Raw genomic sequence first — 26,946 nt, 5'->3', positions numbered from 1 at the left:
ATAAAATTTCCGATCTTTTGGTACCCATACATCTAGGTTTTCTATAAAACCCACGTTTTACCTGGGAAAAAAGAAAGTTTGATCCACGAGAACACAGAAATCACAGCAAAATATTTTTTTAACATATAAAATCGATCAAAAAGTTTCCTTAATAAACATTTTGAGTTGACTTATTTTTCACAAAATATAATATTTCAGAGGCTGTATTTCAGCAACCAGCAACAAAGAAAAAAAAATTATATAGTTGGAAATGTTCTAAGCTTATCCAATTTAAAAACAGTGATGTTATCAAACAATATTTCATGTTACTTTCGATTTTATTCTTCATTTTGTAACCAAAAATGACTTTTAAAATACATTTTTTGAAATTATTTCCAAAAAAATACATTTTTTTGAAAAATATATCGACGCAAAAATCAAAGATCGACCCATCACTAGGCTCAATTCCAAATTTGTGCTCGATCTGACCACGGGAACCCTTCCCTGTAAGCTCTTGAAGAAAACCGACACCATATTTTTAGGATTTTTCCGCAAAGCTATTAGCTAATACCTACAGTATTTTTTCTCCATACATTTTGAGTCAATTTTTGACGATTTTCACATACAAACTCCAAGGGCTAATAGAGAGGGGTTCACCAGTCAGCGATGAGCAAACTTTGATTTCCAAGTAACACCACTAGCCCAAAAGCTGCCTTTTGCGGTCCTCTAAAAAAAATTGTGAATCAAACATAAAAAAAAATCATATTGTGGGAATTCAACTTTGAATGATAAAAACTCAATTTTTATGGAGCCTACTAAGGATAAAATAAAAATACAAAAAAATGTACATTGTGAAATTGTAGAGAGTTAGTAACTTTTAGACTTTTTATTTTGCCGTAAATAAAGATTTTTAAAAATATGTTCAAGAAATTATTAATTTTACATAAAAGTGTACTCGACACAAAAATTTCAACATATTACCATTGGATGCTACAATTTAGAACCTAGATTCTAGATCAGGAACCAAAATAACGTTTGTGGCAAAGAGAGCAACTTTGTCTCGATTCTTTTTTTTGCCAAATAATTTGATGTTTATTTTGTTTTAAGCGAAAGGTAAAAATTTATTCAATAAATTTTCAGATTTTTTTTTTTTGATAGACTGGGATTAATTTATGAGTTTGAAAATTTTAGTTACCATGGGCAAAAGTGGTAAATTTTTAGTAAATTGACTTCCAGATAATACTTTCAGAGCATAATTGTGTAAACTTTTCAAGACCTTTTTGATTATTCTTTATTTCTGATGATTCGATAAGTCATACGATATTTTGAGGTAAAAGGATCGTTTCTAGTACTAATTTCTACACGGAGAAAAAAGAGTTCCCAAAATCGTGAACAAGCGTTCATGAAAATGGGAACCACGTACAAAGTGTTCAATCCCATGGTACGATTTCCAAAAACGTGTCATGGGATTTGAACACTTTGTTCGTGGTTCCCATTTTCATGAACGCTTGTTCACGATTTTGGGAAGTCTTTTTTCTCCGTGTAGAAATATTTAAACTTTAAGATATAAATTCCATTAATTTCATTGATTTGATCTATACAATAAAAAGAATTGATTATGTAACATTCTGTTCCAACAAACTTCTATTCGAGGCACTGACCTACCATAAACCTCATTCCAATCCACCAACAGCGGCGAAGTGATAAATGTTGAATGGGACGCATAAAATGGACGGAAAAGAAGTAACAAAAGATATAAAATCTTAACAACCAAATAAACCCCGGTAGCATTTGCCGTGCGTGAGTGGATTTCATTCTTCATCACATTCTGCTCTGATCGCCCGCGGTTTGGAGCAGTCAGTGGCGCTTCCAAAGTTGAAAACGAACAGCAACAAAAAAAAACTGTTTCCGTCGAACTTTTTTTTCCACCCCGGGATTTGTTTGCCCTGTTCGTTTCCCCTCCGCATTGCTTTGTAGCGTGCATTTATCGATCATTTTCCTCCCACTTTTCGACCCCGAACTCACCTTCCATTCTACATCATTACGCAGCCCCTACCCCCTTTTGCCCCTTCCTCCTCTAGGCAGGTTCATAGCTTATAATTAAAAACTTAATTTCTTGACAGCGGCAGCAGCAACGAGTGCGAGAAAAGCACCGTCAGCGTTGAAACGAGTGGAAGAATAAAAAAAAGTTTTAATTGATAGGTACAGCCGACTGAGAAAAGCGGCAAAAATATTACCACCATACATTGTAAAAGTGAACACAGTGCTGAAACATATACTTTGGTGCTACACTTTTGTGTTTTTCTGCGTCATGTCCATCGAAGACTGCCAACGGCGACGACGACGCTGGATACGAGACTTGGCGCGCCAAACTCTATCGTTCTTAATTCATTAAGACTTTTGCAGAGACGATTTTCGTCGTTAATTACGTTTCTTGCTTGCTCGAGCCAGCTTGGGGGTTGCAACAAGCCGGAAAGTGGAATGGAAATAAATGGGGAAATTATGTTGAGTGATCGTCACCCACGGTGGTATGGAAAGCAAGAAACAGATGAAGTCCTTAAAAGTTTCGAAAATATCAAAATTCGTGTCAGACATTTTAATTCCAAATAATGAAGAGAAACCTTGATTTTTTTTTTCTCAAAATGGAATTCACTCACCGGGATTTGGGTGCACGATCCTTATCAACGTCCGCAACGAAGCTTTTCAAATATTTTCTTGCCAACTGTGCGATTGTGGCTGGAACACCGTTTAGCGACGTTTTCTCGTTCAAGCAGCAGATCATCAAGCCAAATCCACAAACGGAATCGAAATCCGGATATATCCACCATCTCCACCTTTTCCACTACCACTCACAAGATCCTCCAGACGTAGCCTACTTCGATAGAAATCCTCGGACGACGAACAAAAAAACGGGGATCGAAAATTCAAAACAACCGTTCGTGATCAAAGCTTACTTCCGGATCAAAAAAGAAGCCACTGGAGATGCCGGGGATTGAACCCGGGACTTCTCACATGCGAAGCGAGCGCTCTACCACTGAGCTACATCCCCTGATTTTATTTTTCCAATCGATAGTACGTGTTTTTTCGGAATTTTGAACGCCACCTATTCAGGCGTCCAATTTTACAGAAAACTCCCTTTGACACCAATTTTTTTTCTTCTCGCGCTACTGAAAACGTGCCGTAGACAAAAATTCTAAAAAAAAAATTAAAGGAGTCGTACCGCCGCACGTCACGAGATATCGAAAATGCATCTCGGATTCGAGGTCAGGGAACTTCTAGGAGCAAAGTTTCTCGGAAATCGGAGATTTACCCTTTTATACATCTTTTATGATATTTTTAAGGACATGGGTCATTCCTTGTCAACACTTTTGGACTCGACCTTTACCGATTTAGACCAAACTTAGAGGGTTTGGTTGTCCCCATTTTGGGCCTACTAAGTATTCTCAAAGGCTGCTATTGGCAGTCTAGCTTGTATTACATGAATAAGTTGGGTTTTTAAAGCTAATGATCTTACTTAATCACATTTCTGACGAAAATACCTTTGGCCCGAGAAACTAAAAAAAAATTGGCAAACTTCTTTGACGTACTGTTTAGGCCCAGCACGTACAGTACAGCCGCACAAATTCGGTCGACAAACATGCTCAATCATTATGATGTTTTAAGCCACAAATCAACGTTAGACTGTTTTCATTTGCATTACATGTATAATTATCTGGAACATGATTTATATCATTCTTTACGAGTTTTAAACATAATTAAAAATTTGTTGCGTAGCCAACCAACAAGCCCGTAATATGCAAGAAAGACTGTAACTTGTAAAAAGCGCACACACTCTTTCACAATGTTTAGAAATGTCAAATGAATTGTATATAGAGTCAGTCTTTCAGAGATGCATGAAGTAACATTAATCAGTTATTTTATTGATTTGGTGGCAGTTTAGTGATTGTTTTTGCAACGGGTTTGTGCAACCCACCAACAAAAACATATTGCCGGTGGTTGGAGATTCGGGGGACGGCTATCATTTGTGTGCAATGAAAGCCGTGACGCTGAGTGATAAAAGTGATGAGTGCTATTTTTTTGCTATAGGGGAAATATACCCTTTCTAATCAAACACCTATCTTAGTCATATGAAGAGTTTGATGCTCGATTAAAGCTCCAAAAATACTATTTATTCTATAAACTTACCAACCAGAAAAAAATGAATTGGTCTACTTCAGATTTCTGTAAACTATCGATAGATGAACGATCCCTCCAAGTTTGGTCTAAATCGGTGAAGGTCGAGTCGAAAAGTGTACCCAGTTGAAACGGGATGACCCAATAATAATAAATATCAAATGTAATATCAAAATCGATTTTCCAGCACAGCACTTTTCCGGTTTCTTTTGGGGTCCTAAACAACTCCCCATAGTTTGGGACCGATTAGTTTAGTCCTCACTTTGCGCAAAGCGATTCAATTTTCCAATTTTGTATGGGAAAACCCATTTTTTTGATTTTAATTTATATCAAATCCACGTTTTATACTATATCAAAACCAGATTATATTCGGATGCTCTAGAATGTACTCTGCAACTTTGCCTGGTGCTGACTTGCTCCTGAAAGAAGATATAGCGTCCTCAAAACTCGTCTAAAACGTGATTTTCGAGCAAAAAACAAGCTAGCACCATACTCTCTTTGGCAAAGTTGTAGAGGACCATCCAGAGCATCCGACTATGAGTCCGGTTTTGATATAGCATAAAACGTGGATTTGATAAATATTAAAATCCAAAAAAATATTTTTCCCATACAAATTTATATGGAAAATTGAATCACTTTGCGCAATATGAGTACTAAACAAATCGGTCCCAAACTTTCGGGAGTTGTTTAGGATCCCAAAAGGAACTAAAAAAGTGCTGTGCTCACTAAATTTGAACAACTTTTTTTTACTATATAGTCATCCCTCATATTCGGAACAGTTTACAGATCGGCCAATGTTCAACAAATCATGGAAAATCGATAATTGAACATAATGATTTGCTTTTACCTTCATGTGAAAGCTTTTCTTGCGATCTTTCGATTGATGTATAGGCCGGCTGTACGTACATTTTTACGTTTTATATCAAGTTTTCAAAGACCCTTGAAATCATATGCAAAATAGTAAGCTGACAAAAAACGTTTAAAGTTTTCATAAAAACTTGGATATCCTCCATGTTTCTAGATTAAATAACAGAATATAGCAATAACTCAAAAGTGATGAAAACTCCTAAGAAACAATTATGCGAACAGGGACAGTAATTTTATCGAAAAGAAAATATAATTTCGATATTAGAGATTATGTGAGGAAAAAGTTCCAGATTTCAAAATGTCTTTGAACTTACAAGCACGGCTATATTATTTATACAGCAATTCCATTTGAAAAGAGCCTAAACCAAAAAAAAAGTTCTCCGATCGGGCTCAAAATTTTTCTGGGGGTTCCTTGGCCAAAATAATTAGACCCGTATTTTTTTGTTTGGCCATTAGGGTGGCCTACATCGTGCTAGGGTGGTTCAAAAAATGGCAATTTTCGTCATTTTCGCAAAAACCACTTTTTCTAAAATCATATCTCCGCGCCATTTCATCCGATTTTAGCTGTCTTAGACGCAAAGAAAGGTGATGAGTTTGGCTATTTGGGAAAAATAGTAAAGTTCCAAAAATCTAGCTTAACTATTGAAAAGTCGTATGAAAACTTAAAATGGCGTTTTGACCGTGTCTGGACCAAAGAGCCTATGTCTGAAAATATTTTTATCGGATTCCTCGGAAAATTTCACATAACATATCAAAAATTGGCGATGTCGAACCGTACGTTTCGAGATATGATTTTGAAAAAAACTGCGTTTTCGACGCGCCACGCGCAAAAACGGAAAATGACGAAATCGGCAAAAATCAACTTTTTCCACTAAAACTGCGATAACTTTAAAATTTCAGTGATGACCTATAGATGTTATGGTACCAAAAGTTGCGTCTCTCAATTACGAAAATTTTGGTACCCAGACATGTATAGGTCATCGCTGAAATTTTAAAGTTATCGCAGTTTTAGTGAAAAAGTTGATTTTTGCCGATTTCGTCATTTTCCCGTTTTTGCGCGTGGCGCGTCGAAAACGCAGTTTTTATTTTCAAAAATCGTATCTCCAAAACGTACGGTTCGATATCGCCAATTTTTGATATGTTATGTGAAATTTTCCGAGGAATCCGATAAAAATATTTTCAGACATAGGCTCTTTGGTCCAGACACGGTCAAAACGCCATTTTAAGTTTTCATACGACTTTTCAATAGTTAAGCTAGATTTTTGAACTTTACTATTTTTCCCAAATAGCCAAACTCATCACCTTTCTTTGCGTCTAAGACAGCTAAAATCGGATGAAATGGCGCGGAGATATGATTTTAGAAAAAGTGGTTTTGCGAAAATGACGAAAATTGCCATTTTTGAACCACCTAGCACGATGTAGGCCACCCTAATGGCCAAACAAAAAAATACAGGTCTAATTATTTTGGCCAAGGAACCCCCAGAAAAATTTTGAGCCCGATCGGAGAACTTTTTTTTTGGTTTAGGCTCTTTTCAAATGGAATTGCTGTATAAGAATAATTTTGGCCACTGAATTTGAATTTGAAATTGATTTCAAGAAAATATTGAAGAGATAGCCTTTGTCTTATTACAAAATGAGATTATTCAATATTCTAAACAATCCGAACATGATTTTGCACTAATTACAAGCAATTTTCTTAAATTGTTTGGATTAGTTTTTTTTACTACATTGGAAAGTAGTGTTATTATGGACTCCTCGGGAATCTTTTGCTTCCATCTCCTATTTTTTTTTTTTTTTTTTTTTTTTGAAATGAAACATATTTACAAAGCACACTTTGCTTATCTTTGTAATGATTTCCAAAGAGTAATTGAATATGTATCATTCATAGAACGTGTTCTTCAAAAAGCATTTAAGAGCGAGCCCACGAGCAAAGCATACCCATTAGGGTGTAATATGGTTGTATGGAAAAAAATAAAGTTGTCCAAATTTAGTGAGCACAGAACTTTTTCAGTTCCATTTAGGGTCCTAAACAACTCCCCAAAGTTTGGGAACGATTGGTTAAGTCCTCACTTTGCGCAAAGCGATTCAATTTTCCATATAAATTTGTATGGAGAAAACCATTTTTTTGGAATTTGATATTTATAAAATCCACGTTTCATGCTATGTCCAAACCGGACTCATATTTGGATGCTCTAGAATGTGCTCTACAACTTTCCTGACGAGAGTATGGTGCTAGCTTGCCCCTAAAAAAAGATACCTCGTGTTCAAAACTCGTCTAAAACATATTTGGATGCTCTAGAATGTGCTCTACAACTTTCCTGAAGAGAGTATGGTGCTAGCTTGCCCCTAAAAAAAGATACCTCGTGTTCAAAACTCGTCTAAAACATGTTTTTTGCTCGAAAAACACGTTTTAGTCGAGTTTTGAGGACCCTATATCTTTTTTCAGGAGCAAGTTAGAACCATACTCTCTTCGGTAAAGTTTTAGAGCACATTCTAGAGCATCCGAATATAAGTCCAGTTTTGATATAGCATGAAACGTGGATTTGATTAATAGCAAAATCCAAAAAATGGTTTTCCCCATAGAAATTTATATGCGCAAAGTGAGGACTAAACCAATCGGTCCCAAACTATGGGGAGTTGTTTAGGGCCCCAAAAGAAGCTGAAAAAGTGCTGTGCTGGAAAATCGATTTTGATATTACACCCTAATACCCATCTCGCATCGACCTCACCAATCTGCCTGAAATTTTCAGGGGTTGTTTGTACATATAAAACTAGCATCTGGCCAAAATATGAGCACTCTAGGTCAACGGGAAATGGGGCAAATCGGGACACAAAGTTTGAATGTTCAAAAACGTCAAACATCTTAAAAAGGCTGTAACTTTGGCAAAACTCAATTTAATTTCAAAATTCAAAATGAATCTGAAAGAGCATACAAAATGCAACAAAATGCAGGGAGAAGCATCTAAATTGGTTAATTCTAAAGGGAGTTATTGGCATTTTAGTGAAAAAATAGCATAATTTTCGAACTTAAATAAAAAAGTGTTCAATCCAGATATCAACTCGGTTCGTTCAAACTCAAATAAAAAGTGTTCCATCTAGGTATCAACTCGGTTCGACCTGCAGGTTGTAGAGAACATCTGGGACTACCATCTGAAACTGAGAACGCTTTGGGTAAGGCAGTTTAACATATTAAATAGACACTTTTGCTTTTAGTGATTTTTTTAATTGGAAATTTTTGCTCGGGAGACCTCTTAGATCCCATTTACTGGTGAAAATTTTATCATATTTGTGTTCCTGAGACAATTTCACAATAGAAACATGCATGAAAATGTTTATTTTCATCCATTTTAACCCTTTAAAAAATGAAAGTTAAAAAAAATCTTCGATTCACATTTATTGAAAATAATGTTTGTTTCCAAGGATACTAGATGACACCAGAAAAAAACAGCATCTTAATTTTTTTTATCTTTCATTTTTTAAAGGGTTAAAATTGGTAAAAATAAACATTTTTATGCATGTTTCTTCTGTGAAATTGTCTCAGGAACACGAATATGATAAAATTTTTACGAGAAAATTGGATCTAGGGGGACCCCCGAGCAAAAATTTACAACTAAAAAAATCACTAAAAGTAAAAGTGTCTATTTAATATGTTAAACTGTCTTACCCAAAGCGTTCTCAAACTCAGATGGTAGTCCCAGATGTCCTCTACAAGCTGCAGGTCGAACCGAGTTGATACCTAGATGGAACACTTTTTATTTGAGTTTGAACGAACCGAGTTGATATCTGGATTGAACACTTTTTTATTTAAGTTCGAAAATTATGCTATTTTTTCACTAAAATGCCAATAACTCCCTTTAGAATTAACCAATTTAGATGCTTCTCCCTGCATTTTGTTGCATTTTGTAAGCTCTTTCAGATGCATTTTGAATTATTAAATTAGATTGAGTTTTGCCAAAGTTACAGCCTTTTTAAGATTTTTGACGTTTTTGAACCTTCAAAATTGGTGTCCCGATTTGCCCCACTTCCCGTTGACCTAGAGTGCTCATATTTCAGCCAGATGCTAGTTTTATATGTACAAACAACCCCTGAAAATTTCAGGCAGATTGGTGAGGTCCAAACGACGTCCCATACAAAGGGGTATGCCCAGTTCGTGGACTCGCTCTTAAACTGATTAACTATATCCAAGTTACTATTTTTCAAGACCCTTTCAATGTAAGTCCATACTGCCAACACGTTGGTTGTTATCCAATTTCGACCTAATGGCAGCAGTGCTCTCCTGATTGCTATCCGTTATAATATACGGATCCGGGACCGATATTGATCTTTAATGCCAAACTAAGTCCGCTCATACACTTCGAAGTAAGTTCGGAGATTCGCCGGGCCCGGGCAACATAACAATAAAAACTAATTATAGAACAAACAACGCAACCGGCTGCCATTTCACGTGGCTCCTTTCTACCGACAAAACGACACGGTAAACATAGAGGCTAATTGCCTTTTCAGCACAACAACCGGGTCGGGAAGAGTAGAAAAAAAGGGTCGAAGCCAGGTCCTCTCTCCGTTGGTCGTCGCGCCAGGTCACATGCCAGACAAGGAAGGGAAGGATTATTTTCCAATTCCCTCGATTTTTTTTGTTTCCCCTTGGCAGCAAACTTTGATGAGCGGGAATTATGATAACAATTTAAATCGAAACAATTTTTCAGAAGCGTTGCTAATCACCCCCAGACGAACTAAGCTGAAAATAAACACATGTCTGCTTTTCAAGTTGGAACGAGGTGGACACAGCAGAATAATTATTTTTAAACAACAGCTATTTTTGTATGAATTTACTTATCATTTTGTTGCATTGCAGGGAAGTTTGAAGTTGTTCCTATAATTTTTATGAATTTAATTTTTTATTAATGTTTCCTAATCGTTTTCTGCCTACAATACTTAAATTCATAAATCTTCTGTTATCCCTTTCAAATATCAGTCATATTTTTGCATGCATTTATCATTCGTTGATTTAATATGAATTAAACTCTTTTCGGTATCAATCATTTTTTAGTTTTGAATAACTTTAATTAAGATACTTTTATTAAATGTTGGCGAATTTATATATATGCTATATCTCTTCAAAAATATTAGAACAAAAATGAATGCTACAAAGTTTATGCGTTTGCAAAAACAATTCCAGATCGCATTGCTTAAACGCAATTGAAATTGATTTGAAAGCAATTTACAGCTTGAGCTGTAACGTTTTAATCTATTTCATTACGCCATGGGAATACGCGGGTAAACCGAGAGTTACTGAGATAAATTGCACATTATACCAAACAACAACCCAGATTTATTGCTGATGCTGATGCATTGCGATTGCATCGGAATGGCAACGGAGGAGGGTAATTATGCAGTGCACCAACGAACGTGTGATTTGCATTGCACTGCGCCCCAATTCAATTTGCGTCAGGGTTCGATTACAACTGTCAGATATTGTTACTAGGAAGTCCTATAAAGGGTAACGGGGAGTAATTTCAATAGCATGATTGAACCCTTGTCTTGCAATTTACTGGAAGCATAAAATATTTAAAAAATAATCTAGAATTTTTATGTCAGTTGATTTCCTAGTCCTTTGGAAATCATACAAATTTTCATATTAGACCAGGGGTCTTGAACCGGAACTAAATCCCGCCCAAAAAAGTAAAATTATCTGCCAACATCAATCATAGTTCCGTCCGGGCATGCTTAAACCCCAAACTATGTAATTGTACACATGCTCTTTGGCAACGGCCCGGCGTTCGCTCTCATTACGGTAATATCGAACGCAAACAGAAATTATTTCGTATTTATCCTATTACTGCCGGGCTCCGTGGTGGTGTCGGTTAGATCTGACGGTTGGTCGGTTGAAAAAGCACGCGCTCTCGCATATGGAAAGCCATTGGTAAACAACAAACCCCTCCTGGGGTGGAAGAAAAATAAAACTCAGGAAAAGCCGCATATCGCACTCCATCCGGACGACCATCGGGGAAAACCGTAGAACCGTTGATACGGTTACTGCCGACGTAATCTGCCGCGGGGACATCCAGCACTCAGTTGCTTTAAAATAGAAATGATGTAATTGTTGTCGTGCTATCTTTTCGCATGTGCATTTTGGGCCAAATTGAATTAAGAACGCAATTTTTTGCAGCTCACAATGCCTCAGCTTTTGAGATCCTCAAAATTCAATCCTGAGATATTCAAAGGAAATCGAAAAAAACTCCGTGCATTGTTGTCTATCTTGACACACCCTGAAAATTGCTGTAAGTGCAACAACTGGCCAAAGGAAATTCAGGTCAGTACGCGTTTGACACACTTACATGCCCGACTACCGTAAACATTTGTAATTATAACTCGAGACTCTGGCAACCAAATGCAATGTACATAATAATTGTTATAATTGTTAGAATGTAAGAAAGAAAAATTGTTTGATAGGATTGTGATTGTTGGACATTTTACCAGACTAATGTCGAGCCAAACTCTTCTTATGTTATTTAAAGATAATTACTGAAAATTGTAGTGAACTTAAGTGTCAAACATAATAAACTGAGTGCACATGATCTATTCAACAAACCACGTGGCTCGTGCATCGCGAATTACGGTTTTTTTTTCGTAGGACTCATAGTTTGCCAGAGGTGTCCCCTCCCGGGGATGACCTGGTCAGGCTGCCTGGTGGTTCACCGCTTTTCCATTGCAGCAGCAGAAAAAGTGCCATTTATTACGCTACTGCGTTGTTGTTACACACGTACTTTATTGGCACCACTGCTGTGGGGTCTGGTTTTGTTTGGTTTGCTGGTATTTATTTACGTTTGTTTGCCAATGTGATTGCCAATTGCACGAGAGAAATACGGGGGGAAAACCGGTGCCAGAAGTGCTGCACCATCGGCCATGTTGCCTCATTTGTATGGTCCTCTCGAGGGGACCTGCAAAGGGGTGTGAGATTTGACAGCCGGTGATAACACTTGCTGTGAATGGATCGTTCATGAATAGCGTAATTATGGCTCATGCAGAACAGAGCACTTGATTCTGAATGTGAGAAAGTTCTCATCGAACTTTTTTAAAAGCTTTAACTATTCTACTGCTTCATACATTCATTTTTCATTATTGAAAATTGATGGATGATTCGCATGATTGATCCGGACATCACATTTTCTTGGAAATATTTAGGATCCGGCTTCAAAAAAGTGTATAGGTCATCGTCGATTTGGGCTCGTCAATTAGGTCATTCAAATATCTTTCTAAAAATATATCACGACACGTTTTCCTACAGAAACAACCTTTTTTTTAAATCTTCCGGACCAAATTGTTTTTAATCATAACTTTTGAAGTATTGAAGAAAACATCATATGTTTTAATAGAGGCTTAATGTACCTAAAAACGAATCGAATGAAACCCAAACGGTCGATCTCAGTTCACCCAAAGTCGAGATAATCAAGTGAAATTACTTTGATCAACATCCCACACTCAGAGACATTTGAACTTAAGTAGATCATTTCCAAAAGATTTTATAGCCTTTCCTGAGGTAGGAAGACAAAACAGCTGAAATATACTTCACTTAAAAAATCACACTTAGACATTTTTTCCGAGCAGCAAACTTTTCATCCCTTAAGCCTAAGAAATCAAATTTCCGCTCTCCGTTTACGAATTTGTGGAAACACTCGAAAACGCTCTGCAAACACACCATCCCTCAATCTGACGCAGGAAAGCCGGCAGAAAACTGCTTACGATTATACTTTATACTTGATGATTTATCTTTCAAGATTTATGCAGAACTGGCAAGTATTGGCAAAGAACGGCACGAGGAAAAAAAATACGACGTCTTACAAAACTTTTCTTTTCCCTGCAGGGGCCTAGCAAACACCTTCTCCGGTTTCGTCGTCGTCGTCGTTCCACGATAAGATAGCTTAACGTGACCCAGCCCAACTCTCAACAGGGGTACCCTCTTACACAGCTCGAACTATTTGCTAAGGCTCCAGCAGACCCTGGAACTAGCCAATTGTTGTAAAGAAGATGGAATGAAAAAAAAAAAAAACAAGCCAAGACTGATTGGAAACGTAACCTTTACCATCAGTCGAGGAAATGTCTATCGATCCATCTAAATCTGTTTCATTGAAAAAATATTTATTTATCCTCGGCTGCGGATGGTGAATGCTGTTGTTGTTTTGTAGCAATCTTTTCACTCTGAATGGTTGCACTCATACCATAGCTACGGTACGGTCGAATTGTAACAAATGGGAATCTCCTACGGGGAGAAAAATGACAACAAGCTCGAGGTCCCACCCAGGCAGAGCCAGACAACAGTGCCATGTGTATAATGTCCTAGAAAAAATAAAAACTAAGCCCGATTCGAGGAAGCATGATGTCGGATGGCTTTGGGACAACCCTGGAACTTGGCATGGGCAAGGGGGCTATAAAGCTGGCATCGTAAAGCTCGAATATGTGTCCGTACACAGCAGAGTTTTACCTTAAAGAGTTTCGTTTTTCACCCCGCGTAGAGAGATTGCAGGCTATAAATTATGGTTTTAAAGCTAAACTTGTAAATTGAGCACCATATACATTGGGCTCTGCCGCTGAGGAAAGTTCTGCGCTGGGGCACGTAAATGGAGTTTGCTTGTGAACAGCGTTTTCGTGTTTCCAAATCTGATAAGCCTTGGAAGCACTGCCACACTGCACTGCAGGCCATTTAGTTCTCTCTATACAATTTGATCTTATTGTTATTACAATATGGGTGGGTATTTGCTCTGCAATGGAAAGCCATGCTGGGAATGGAAGGACGAATTCAGTTAATGGAACTGTATGGTTGCGACGTAATTGTACAAAATTGAGTGTACTGCTGAGAACAACATTTTTAAACCAGTTTTATAGTAGAAGAAATTTCAAATAGTATATAAGAAAATATTCATAACAAGTTTTTGTCACCCCTTCCAAATTTCCTCAACAAAATCAGTTCATAAAATATGTAATGCTAAAGTTTTAATTGTCATTGAAAAAACTTGTTGGTTGATTGTAAACTATTTTTTTTTATTTGTCACTCGATTTTACCCAAAACTGGGCATCGGCATACGAGAGGATAAAGAGCACGATTCGTTAGTAAAATGGTACTGTGTGCGGACGGAGAGGATAAATCCCGTTCATCTATTTAAAAAAATAGTACCGGTACCGAGACTCGAACCGTGCCTTTGCCGTATGGGCCACCATGGTTCGGTGACTAAGTGGCGATCATTTGTCCATATAAGCCACTCATAGGATGAACTGTTCCAATGAACGAATGAACACGCGAGAGGACTATACTCTCGCAATATAGCACTTTCCTCACGTTTCTTTTCGTGAGGACTATCCCCTCGTTCTTTAACGTTGGGTGTAGGAACTGGCTTGACCGATTTTGTACAGATTGGTGTCATACGATCCAACTGCAGATCTCATAAGTTTTTTTTAAATATTATTAATGAGGTTATTTTTTTTTTCAAAAGTTATGCTAAAAAAAGGGCCTCGTGACGCGGTGGTTAGCGGCGTCGGCTGCCGATCCCTAAGTTGCTATGGGGCGCGGGTTCGATTCCCGCCTTATCCTCCTGGCCATCTATCGGATGGGGAAGTAAAACGTCGGTCCATTTGCGCAAAAGAGGTTTTGGGTGACTCACCACACATAACCTTCGGACGCCTAGAAATGAGCAGAAACTTGCAACAGAGCCCACAAAAGACCCGGGGGTCTTTAAAGTGGATTGCTTTGCTTTGCTAAAAAAACAATTTGAAAGTATGTAAAATGGTGTTTTTTTTTTGAACCCCCATTTTTATACATCCTAGAAAGGTATTTAAAATACATTTCGAATGAGCCATAAAGATTTGAGCTATTTTTGAGCATTTAAGTGTTTTGTTGTGTCAAACACCTAAAGGTAGGTTGAGTCCTATTTGTAATGTCACCAATAATCGTTTTCTTAATGCTTATGCATATGAGAAATTTATGCGAACAGCGGCAGTGAAAGTCTAATTTTTTTATAACACTGCTAATTCTTATTATTTGTTATACTTTCAAACTTTTGTGAAAACATATAGTTTGTTCACCCCATAAAATTTTTAAAATTTTACATAAAATATTTGTACTGCTGGTCAATTGGTACAGCACCCAAAAGCTAAACGGAACACATCAACCAAACCTTTAAGCACAAAAATTTCTGAAACACACATTTCAATATTTTGAAAACTACGGGAATTAACGATACAATTTCGGATTCATCCCCTAAAGTACTGTTTGTATAATTATTTACAACAAAGTTTGATTATTTTAAAATCAAATTGTTGCAGGATTGAATCCGTAAGTTCGACAATTTTGGAATAATAAAACAACAACTTCCTTGATCGCTATGCACCCTTAAATGTGTATACCGATATACCAATTTTGTTGTTCTGTGTCTCAATTCGTCCCATGTGTCTCATTTCAGCCCAGATGACGATACTTGCTTCTTAAAAAAGACTCCTTGAGAAAAAAAATCACTTTTACATGAAAATTATTGGAACCAAATTGACTTTAATTTTTTGAATTTTATCCAGACTGACAAAAAATATCCAGATTGACAGTAAGAATATCGCGAAAAAGTATTTGCGATTTAAAAGCGTCCATCAAACGAATAAAAGTGCTAAGACATTCGATGGAGCATTTCAATAAATTTTGTTTGCCTTTCATAAGGCAGAAAATCGCTAAAAGATCAAAAGAAAATCCCACTAAACCTGTGCGTCGGCACAGTTCAAAGATTCACCCGAAGAAAAGAGACCAAAACAAAAACAATATTAATTTAACTGAAACGGCTCTTAATTTGAAACAAACAGTCTCCGGCTTCTTCATTTTCGAGTCACATTTTTGAACGGCGTCGTTGCCAAAGGTAAGGGACAGGTGGCCCGCGGTGACCGGGCACCATGTGCTCTCACTTCTGGTGATGAAACGAAGAGGAGATTCCCGACTATATACAGTGAGTCAAATATTTGTCCGTACCCCCCCGTACGGTAAATGTTTGTGATATAAAAGTAGATAAAATTCGACTAAAGTGCCATGTTTTATACATCAATCGCCGCGGCAGAATATCCTCTTTAAGACACTGTCATTGGATTTGCAAAAAAACTTTTTCTTAAAAAATACAAAAATTGTTTACTGAAAAAAGTCAAAAAAAAGAGGTCAAATAATTGTCCGTACCCCTAGTAAAAGTACAAAATCTGATCGATTCAAGAGAATTTATTTATGAAATGTTGTTTCTGTGTCAAATACTAGTACCTCTAGCCAGTTTGTGACAACTTTGAACTTCTGATAACTTTGTTTAGTTAGTTTATATTAAAAATTGGTTTCAATTTAGTATTTTTAAGTAAAACTTATCAAAACATAAGTTTATAAACAACTATTTTTATAAAATTGCTAATTTATGTTGTAAGAGTCTCTATTGAACAAGTTTCAACAATATTTGTTCAAAATATACATTGTTTTCATATTTTTTATTGACATTTTTCGATCAAAAATACTGTTTCGGAACAATACCGTTAAACAATCCGGATTGTCCCGGAACCGGTATAACCCCTCGGTGGGAAATTTTGTGGTGGTCAGATAGAGGACAAAAAAACCCACCTCTTGCAATTTGAAGCATCCAATTTCGTCCACTACAGCCCGATTACGAGTCCCTAGTCTGAAAATTTAAATTTTCACTTTCCGTGCTGAGAATTTCTGTACCGTCCTGGGTCAGAATGTTTTGCTTGAGGAATTTGAAAATTTCAAATTTCAGACTAGGGACTCGTAATCGGGCTGTAGTGGACAAAATTGGATGCTTCAAATTGCAAGAGGTGGGTTTTTTGTCCTCTATCTGACCACCACAAAATTTCCCACCGAGGGGTTATACCGGTTCCGGGACAATCCGGATTGTTTAACGGTATTGTTCCGAAACAGTATTTTTGATCGAAAAATGTAAATAAAAAAGATGAAAACAATGTATATTTTGAACAAATATTGTTGAAACTTGTTCAATAGAGACTCTTACAACATAAAATAGCAATTTTATAAAAATAGTTGTTTATAAACTTATGTTTTGATAAGTTTTACTTAAAAATACTAAATTGAAACCAATTTTTAATATAAACTAACTAAACAAAGTTATCAGAAGTTCAAAGTTGTCACAAACTGGCTAGAGGTACTAGTATTTGACACAGAAACAACATTTCATAAATAAATTCACTTGAATCGATCAGATTTTATACTTTTACTAGGGGTACGGACAATTATTTGACCTCTTTTTTTTACTTTTTTCAGTAAACTATTTTTGTATTTTTTAAGAAAAAGTTTTTTGCAAATCCAATGACAGTGTCTTAAAGAGGACATTCTGCCGCGTCGATTGATGTACAAAACATGGCACTTTAGTCGAATTTTATCTACTTTTATATCACAAACATTTTCCGTACGGGGGGGTACGGACAAATATTTGACTCACTGTAGTCAGAGTTGAGCGCACTGCGTTGAGCTGGTTTGTTTGCTTCAGAGGCACGGAGATCGACTCTTAATAAAGGTGGCGCCAGTGGCAGGTACATTGGCATTTCAGGGTGCCTTTTTATTGATGGAATATTTGGAAATAATTGTGGCAATATTTTAAAGCATTTTTGGTAAAGGTTGAAGGCACCAGTCAAGAAGTTAAAATATAACAAACTTCAGCGCTTGATTCATTTATTAAATCATGTGTTTTAAACTGCAAGCAAAAAAAAAAATAAAAACTAACTTAATCCACCTATGTGGTTGATGCCTTCCTCACTTTTTACCAAATTGGGTATATGAGTGGTTTCATCATTTTTAGATCCAGAAAAAAAGAACACAATGTATAACTTATGTGGTCATAACTCGAGACAGGGTTGCCAGATCTTCCATGTTTTGGACTCATTGGAAAGGCCTTTTAATTACCTAACCAACGATGGGTCGAATGATGGATCCGGACATAGTTTACATACATTTAAGTGAGATCCGGCTTCAAAAAAGTACATAAATATCACTTAAGTGGTCATAACTCGAGACAGGGTTGCCAGATCTTCAATGTTTTGGACTCATTGGAAAGGCCTTTCAATTACCTAACCAACGATGGGTCGAATGATGGATCCGGACATAGTTTACATACATTTAAGTGAGATCCGGCTTCAAAAAAGTACATAAATATCACTTAAGTGGTCATAACTCGAGACAGGGTTGCCAGATCTTCAATGTTTTGGACTCATTGGAAAGGCCTTTCAATAACCTAACCAACGATGGGTCGGATGATGGATCCGGACATAGTTTACATACATTTAAGTGAGATCCGGCTTCAAAAAAGTACATAAATATCACTTAAGTGGTCATAACTCGATACAGGGTTGCCAGATCTTCAATGTTTTGTACTTATTGGAAAGGCCTTTCAATTACCTAACCAACGATGGGTCGAATGATGGATCCGGACATAGTTTACATACATTTAAGTGAGATCCGGCTTCAAAAAAGTACATAAATATCACTTAAGTGGTCATAACTCGAGACAGGGTTGCCAGATCTTCAATGTTTTGGACTCATTGGAAAAGCCTTTCAATTACCTAACCAACGATGGGTCGAATGATGGATCCGGACATAGTTTACATACATTTAAGTGAGATCCGGCTTCAAAAAAGTACATAAATATCACTTAAGTGGTCATAACTCGAGACAGGGTTGCCAGATCTTCAATGTTTTGGACTCATTGGAAAGGCCTTTCAATAACCTAACCAACGATGGGTCGGATGATGGATCCGGACATAGTTTACATACATTTAAGTGAGATCCGGCTTCAAAAAAGTACATAAATATCACTTAAGTGGTCATAACTCGATACAGGGTTGCCAGATCTTCAATGTTTTGTACTTATTGGAAAGGCCTTTCAATTACCTAACCAACGATGGGTCGAATGATGGATCCGGACATAGTTTACATACATTTAAGTGAGATCCGGCTTCAAAAAAGTACATAAATATCACTTAAGTGGTCATAACTCGAGACAGGGTTGCCAGATCTTCAATGTTTTGGACTCATTGGAAAAGCCTTTCAATTACCTAACCAACGATGGGTCGAATGATGGATCCGGACATAGTTTACATACATTTAAGTGAGATCCGGCTTCAAAAAAGTACATAAATATCACTTAAGTGGTCATAACTCGAGACAGGGTTGCCAGATCTTCAATGTTTTGGACTCATTGGAAAAGCCTTTCAATTACCTAACCAACGATGGGTCGAATGGTGGATCCGGACATAGTTTACATACATTTAAGTGAGATCCGGCTTCAAAAAAGTACATAAATATCACTTAAGTGGTCATAACTCGAGACAGGGTTGCCAGATCTTCAATGTTTTGGACTCATTGGAAAAGCCTTTCAATTACCTAACCAACGATGGGTCGAATGATGGATCCGGACATAGTTTACATACATTTAAGTGAGATCCGGCTTCAAAAAAGTACATAAATATCACTTAAGTGGTCATAACTCGAGACAGGGTTGCCAGATCTTCAATGTTTTGGACTCATTGGAAAGGCCTTTCAATTACCTAACCAACGATGGGTCGAATGATGGATCCGGACATAGTTTACATACATTTAAGTGAGATCCGGCTTCAAAAAAGTACATAAATATCACTTAAGTGGTCATAACTCGAGACAGGGTTGCCAGATCTTCAATGTTTTGGACTCATTGGAAAGGCCTTTCAATTACCTAACCAACGATGGGTCCGGACATAGTTTACATACATTTAAGTGAGATCCGGCTTCAAAAAAGTACATAAATATCACTTAAGTGGTCATAACTCGAGACAGGGTTGCCAGATCTTCAATGTTTTGGACTCATTGGAAAGGCCTTTCAATTACCTAACCAACGATGGGTCAAATGGTGGATCCGGACATAGTTTACATACATTTAAGTGAGATCCGGCTTCAAAAAAGTACATAAATATCACTTAAGTGGTCATAAATCGATACAGGGTTCCCAGATCTTCAATGTTTTGGACTCATTGGAAAGGCCTTTCAATTACCTAACCAACGATGGGTCAGATGATGGATCCGGACATAGTTTACATACATTTAAGTGAGATCCGGCTTCAAAAAAGTACATAAATATCACTTAAGTGGTCATAACTCGATACAGGGTTGCCAGATCTTCAATGTTTTGTACTTATTGGAAAGGCCTTTCAATTACCTAACCAACGATGGGTCGAATGATGGATCCGGACATAGTTTACATACATTTAAGTGAGATCCGGCTTCAAAAAAGTACATAAATATCACTTAAGTGATCATAACTCGAGACAGGGTTGCCAGATCCTCAATGTCTTAGACTCATTGGAAAGGCCTTTCAATTACCTAATCAACGATGGGTCGGATGATGGATCCGGACATCGTTTATATGCATATAATTGAGATCCGGGTATTTGTGAAAACACATTTTTATGCATAACTTTTGAACTACTTATCGAAACTTCAAACAATTCAATAGCGATGTATGGGACCCTAAACCAAGTCGAATGCAACTGGTTCGATCAAAATCGGTTCAGCCAGTGCTGAGAAAACTCAGTGAGAATTTTGGTCACATACATACATACACACACACATACACACACATACACACACACATACACACACACATACACACACACAGACATTTGTTCAGTTTTCGATTCTGAGTAGATATGTACACATGAAGGTGGGTCTTGGAGCTTTTAATAGAAAGTTCATTTTTAGAGCAGGATTATAGCCTTACCTCAGTGAGGAAGGCAAAAAATACGGATTTTGCTCGGATAATTTCTCAAATCACCTTTCAAAAACAATGTAAATTCACAAACCAAATCTTTTCCAAACAGAACAGAAAAGAAATTGATAGCAAAAAAAGACAAATAAAGCATAAACGAAACATGAGGATTAGTGGGAATTTTTCATCAAATTTCCCAACAGCACCATTATCTATCACTCTCAACCGAAACGAATTGCGACTGCTGCTGCATTTTTAGCTCCGGGATAGACAATCAAAAAGCAAATAAGGAGAACAAAAAAAAAACTCTTTCCAATCGTCGCACCGAATCAATCAAGCTGAAATTGGTTCAATTCATTCGACTGTGGCAGACCGGCGCGGGTAACAATACTCGGGCTCGGGTCGTATAAAAAACGAAAATTGAAACAACAATTGAATTCGATACGCCATAAATATGAACCGACGAAGAACAAAGCGAAATTTGAGCCCAACGTTCACTGCTGGTGCGAATCCAGCACCATCATAGCTCCAGAGTTCCCGGGATTCAGCTCCCAAAGAACACACGTGAAACAGAGAGTAAAGAGAACCCCAGGAAAGATTAATTCCTACCCTTGTGGCGATGACGAACAAAAAGGGCATTAAAAATACAAGGTGAATTTTCACACTTTCATCTGCTGTTGGCTTTTGTTGTGTTCTGATTTTTCGCTTCCCGCTGGTTCCTCCCGTCCCAATCCCAATCCCGTCCTTCCTGCTGGGCCAGGTTGGTACCACTGCCGCCGACGACTGACAGGAAGGCACCTCACTTCAAAAGCGGAACGAAAGATCAAAGAGAGTTCAGATGGGGAGAGTTCGGTTGGCGTCATTGGCCGCGCTCGGATTATGGCCTCGCTTTTCCGGTTCCTGTCGGGGGTGAACTGGTGTTGTGTTTGTTTTTGTTGTTATTATTGCTTATGTTTCACGAAGAATTAATTTTTGTGCTTTTAAAAGCAGTCACGTGAGCTGTTGAGCTCAATTTCCGGAAAGTTTAAGGATTTTAAAGAATCAAAACCATTTATCGATTAACTACCAGCCTTGCTTTGAAACATACACAAAACAAAAAAATCTTGGTTCATCCCGATCAAGCAGGAAACAAAAAAAAATAGAATTTCCCCAGAATCCCAATCAATTTAATTTTGCAATTTTTTATGGCCGAATGGTTTTCATCCAAAGCTTGTATGGTTATAGCCTGTCCCATTTTGAGGTCATGTCGAGGAATTTCAGGTGCTCACTTCTTAAATAATAGATTATGATGTTAGGAACAATGTTTTCTTAGACAAGATAAAATACTTTCCCTCACCCCCTCTTTGATTTACTAAAAAAATCAGTTACTTGAACAAATTTTCTAAAATCGCGTGGAATAAATAAAAAAACTGACTTAATCCACCTATGTGGTTGATGCCTTCCTCACTTTTTACCAACAATGGGTAATATGAGTGGTTTGGACACAGCTATTTTTTTAGATCCAGAAAAATAAGTACACAGATATAACAATGTTGCGGACATCGTTTGCATACAATTTATTGAGATCCTTCTTCAAAAAGTACATAAATATCACTTAGGTGGTCGTAACTCGGGACAGGATTGCCAGATCTTTCATGTTGTAAGCTTGTTGGAAAAGTCTCTCGATTACCTAACCAACGATGGGGTCGGGTGATGGATCCGGACATCGTTTACATACATTTAAGTGAGATCCGGCTTCAAAAAAGTACATAAATATCACTTAAATGGTCATAACTCGAGACAGGGTTGCCAGATCTTCAATGTTGTAAGCTTGTTGGAAAGGACTCTTAATTATCTAATCAACGATGGGTCGGATGATGGATCCGGACATCGTTTACATGCATATAAATGAGATCCGGCTTCAAAAAGTACATAAATATCACTTAAATGGTCATAACTCGAGACAGGGTTGCCAGATCTTCAATGTTGTAAGCTTGTTAGAAAGGTCTCTCAATTAACTAACCAACGATGGGTCGGGTGATGGATCCGGACATCGTTTACATACATTTAAGTGAGATCCGGCTTCAAAAAAGTACATAAATATCACTTAAATGGTCATAACTCGAGACAGGGTTGCCAGATCTTTAATGTTGTAAGCTTGTTAGAAAGGTCTCTCAATTACCTAACTAACGATGGGTCGGGTGATGGATCCGGACATCGTTTACATACATTTAAGTGAGATCCGGCTTCAAAAAAGTACATAAATATCACTTAAATGGTCATAACTCGAGACAGGGTTGCCAGATCTTCAATGTTGTAAGCTTGTTGGAAAGGACTCTTAATTATCTAATCAACGATGGGTCGGATGATGGATCCGGACATCGTTTACATGCATATAAATGAGATCCGGCTTCAAAAAGTACATAAATATCACTTAAATGGTCATAACTCGAGACAGGGTTGCCAGATCTTCAATGTTGTAAGTTTGTTGGTAAGGTCTCTTGATTACCTAACCAATGATGGGTCGGATGATGGATCCGGACATCGTTTGCATACATTTAAGTGAGATCCGGCTTCAAAAAAGTACGTAAATATCACTTAAGTGGTCATAACTCGAGACAGGGTTGCCAGATCTTCAATGTTGTAAGCTTGTTGGAAAGGTCTCTCGATTACTTAACCAACGATGGATCGGGTGATGGATCCGGACATCGTTTACATACATTTAAGTGAGATCCGGCTTCAAAAAAGTACATAAAATCACTTAAATGGTCATAACTCGAGACAGGGTTGCCAGATCTTCAATGTTGTAAGCTTGTTGGAAAGGGCTCTCAATTACCTAACCAACGATGGGTCGGGTGATGGATCCGGACATCGTTTACATGCATATAAATGAGATCCGGATATATCTGAAAACACATTTTTATACATAACTTTTGAACTACTTATCGAAACTTCAAACAATTCAATAGCGATGTATGGGACCCTATACCAAGTCGTTTGCAACTGGTTTGGTCAAAATCGGTTCAGCCAATGCTGAGAAAACTCAGTGAGAATTTTGGTCACATACATACATACACACACACATACACACACACATACACACACACATACACACACACATACACACACACAGACATTTGTTCAGGTTTCGATTCTGAGTCGATATGTATACATGAAGGTGGGTCTTCGAGCTTTGAATAAAAAGTTCATTTTTAGAGCAGGATTATAGCCTTACCTCAGTGAGGAAGGCAAAACTGTTTCAATCAGGTTTGTATTTACTTTGAACAATAGGTTTTTGTCCATAGATTAAGGTGCACTATCAATATTGGACAAAAATTGAAATTTAGGCTTCTCCCAGGCGGATTTATAAAAAAAATCACAGCTTTTCAAGCTTTTTTTCAGAAATGCTTACTTAATTTATAGTAGGACTATACCCTTTCTCAGCCTTTTTCTATTATCGGCCTATCAGCACTTTGATCATGAATTACAGCTTTCTTAAAGTGTTTTTGACTGTTCCAAAGTAATAAATAGCTCGAATAAAAGTGAGCAAGCGACTATCCATTGTTGTTACATCTGAAAATGTTGATTTAATAGCGGAAAACGGCAAAAGTGATGAGAATTGGTAGAACGGCTTAGAGTGATTAAAATGAGTATATTTCTCCTAGCTCATTTTTTCCAGACCAGTCCATGCAGCTTGTAGAAAATTTTATGGCGAACATTTTTTCCCTAAGAGAACACGCAATTTCGATCCTCCAGTGCCGGGATATTTGAGTTTTAGTGAGAAAAAAAGCGCAAATTTTCAAAATTTCTCAGAATTTGGAAGCAGTCATGTTTTGGAGCTACGCCCTTTTGGAATGTTATTTGCGTGTTTTAGTCGCTTGCAAGTTCGGTCATATTTTCGATCTCACTAGGTTTTTTGGCCAAATTTTCCCTAGTTTTTGTTTAATTGCATTCGAAGAACCTTCTGTTACCAAGCGGTTATTGAAAAGGAAATAGTTGCAAGGAACACCAAATCTCTATGAACCAGTCATTCACACAAGTTGTAAAATTGTTATTTCGGTAAATAAAATGAATTGAATTGAATTGAATGAAGTTCGGTCATAATTTTCTCGGTTTTTAGCTCCACTTTGATTGATATTTTACTTACAGAACACTTTATGTTCAATGTTTTCCCGTTCGTTCGTTTAATATCATGATGTAATTTGGCGGGGGTTTGAGCAAATATTGGTATATAAAAAAGAATACCTAAGAAAATTTTAGGAAAAGCGGCTGCATTTGAATAATTTTTTTTTTTGACAATTGAAAATAAATTGTAGAAGACATTTTTCCCGTTCCGGCACGTGCGTCGAAAAACAAACAATTTTTTTCAAAATATCTTTCAAAATTCTGTTTCTCGAAATATGATTAATGAAACTCCGCCATTTTTGTATAATATTATGTTACATTTTACATAGACTCTTTGGTCCCGAGTCCTTTGAAATGCCTTCCAATCTGTTACACGATTTTCGATACTCATTTTTGCGAAAAACTAGGAAAATGTACAACCCTATTACGGCAAAAAAAACATGTACCTAATTGTTTCGGCCATGGAACCCCACATCGATTTTGGGCCCGATCGGACATTTTTTTCGAATCTTTTCGAAATACCAGGTTTAGTGCCAAATGGACCGTCCCACTATTTTTCACACCGTCCATTTTTAAACAATATTCCATATTACTTTTTCTCTTAAACTCATTTAGTCAGAAGGCAGCGAATGACTGAAAAGTCATAGTTAACTCTAAGGCTGGTACAAATATTTTTAAAAGTTTTTTTTGAAAACTAATGATTACAAAACAACTGAACTAGTGTAAAATGCATTTTTAAACACTTTTTTCATTTAAATGTGAAGATTATGGCTTGTTATTTATATTTTTTTGCCCCCCCCCCCCTTGACCTCGGCCAGGGCCGAGGGACAAAAACTTTTTTAAATATTTGCATCGGCCTAATAAAATAATAACCATCATTAAGTTGTAAGTTTGCAATTATTAGACCGAAAACTATCTTTTGATTGCATTTTATAAGAAAATGTCCAAGGAACTCGATGATATGAAATAAAAATCATAAAAAAATCGTATTTTTAAATTCCAGCATTCGACAGGGGCTTTTGAACCAAATAACCAAATTTCTATAGAAATCTTATTTATCTAAATATAATAAGGCCTGATTTTTAAGATAAAGGATCGATGCACCAAATCGCAATCTGGCTTCTAATTATTTGTGTCTACTGCATGAAATTTTTCAATTCAATTTAATTCGTTTTTTAGTGAAACTCCATTTCTTTAAGCCATGTGTTAAATCACAATTCATTTGAAGGCATTATTACTTATAACTGTCCTCGTAATATCGAATTAAAGAATATCGGCTTTATAAACTAATTTACCATTTCCCCCCCTATTATTCGATTATGACATGTGTGCTCCCAAGTAACATTTTTTCCAGAAGTTCTACAAGAGCTCTTCAAGATAGCTACAGCATAGCAGTTTGGACCGCGGTAGGATAAAACTCTCTTCAGTATTCTTCCAAATTCCTGAAGAAGTTTTGAAGAGAATTTTATCTTACCGCGGTCCAAACTGCTATGCTGTAGCTATCTTGAAGATCTCTTGTAGAACTCCTGGAAAAAAATGTTACTTGGGCTATCAAGAATATCATCCGTTTTCTCAGCTTTGGCTAAACCGATATAAACTAAACCGGTTGCATTCCACTCGGTATAGGATTCAATGCATCGCGATTGAATTTTTTTTATGATTTACAGTGGATTCTCTCGTTGTCGATATTGAAGGGATCGTCGAGAGCGGGAGTTATCAAATTATAGAACGAAAAATCAAAGCAATCTATTTGAAGGGACTGAAAAATTTATTGACAGCTGGAGAAATATTGATATCGAAAAGATCGATAGCCAGAGAGTCCACTGTAATATTTTTTTCAAAAGTTACGTATTAAAATATGTTTTTGCATATATCCGAATGCAAAATAAACGACCAGAAATCAACTTGAATAGAACTAACACCATGCATTGTTGACCAGGCAATTGAAAGACCATCCAGACAAAACATTTATGTTGAAGATCTTGCAACCCTGTCTCAAGCTATGACAACTTAAGTGATGTTTTTTGTACTTTTGCGAAGCCGGATTTCACCAATG

General features: G+C 37.0%; 1 protein-coding gene and 1 non-coding gene across 2 annotated transcripts in view; one reads left to right on the top strand and one right to left on the bottom strand.

Moving 5' to 3' along the window:
* The window catches only part of LOC6035528 (mpv17-like protein), a 308,056-nt gene that overhangs the window by 133,524 nt on the left and 147,586 nt on the right, over positions 1-26,946 (top strand). The window lies entirely within an intron of this gene.
* Positions 2,957-3,028, bottom strand: Trnaa-cgc. The gene has a single exon. It is a non-coding gene; the product is annotated as a tRNA-Ala (tRNA).

Source organism: Culex quinquefasciatus, chromosome 1 (assembly GCF_015732765.1).
Source record: "Culex quinquefasciatus strain JHB chromosome 1, VPISU_Cqui_1.0_pri_paternal, whole genome shotgun sequence".
Lineage (NCBI taxonomy): Eukaryota > Metazoa > Arthropoda > Insecta > Diptera > Culicidae > Culex > Culex quinquefasciatus.
Note: the sequence above shows the minus strand (reverse complement) of the source record. Positions and strands in the feature narration are given on the sequence as shown.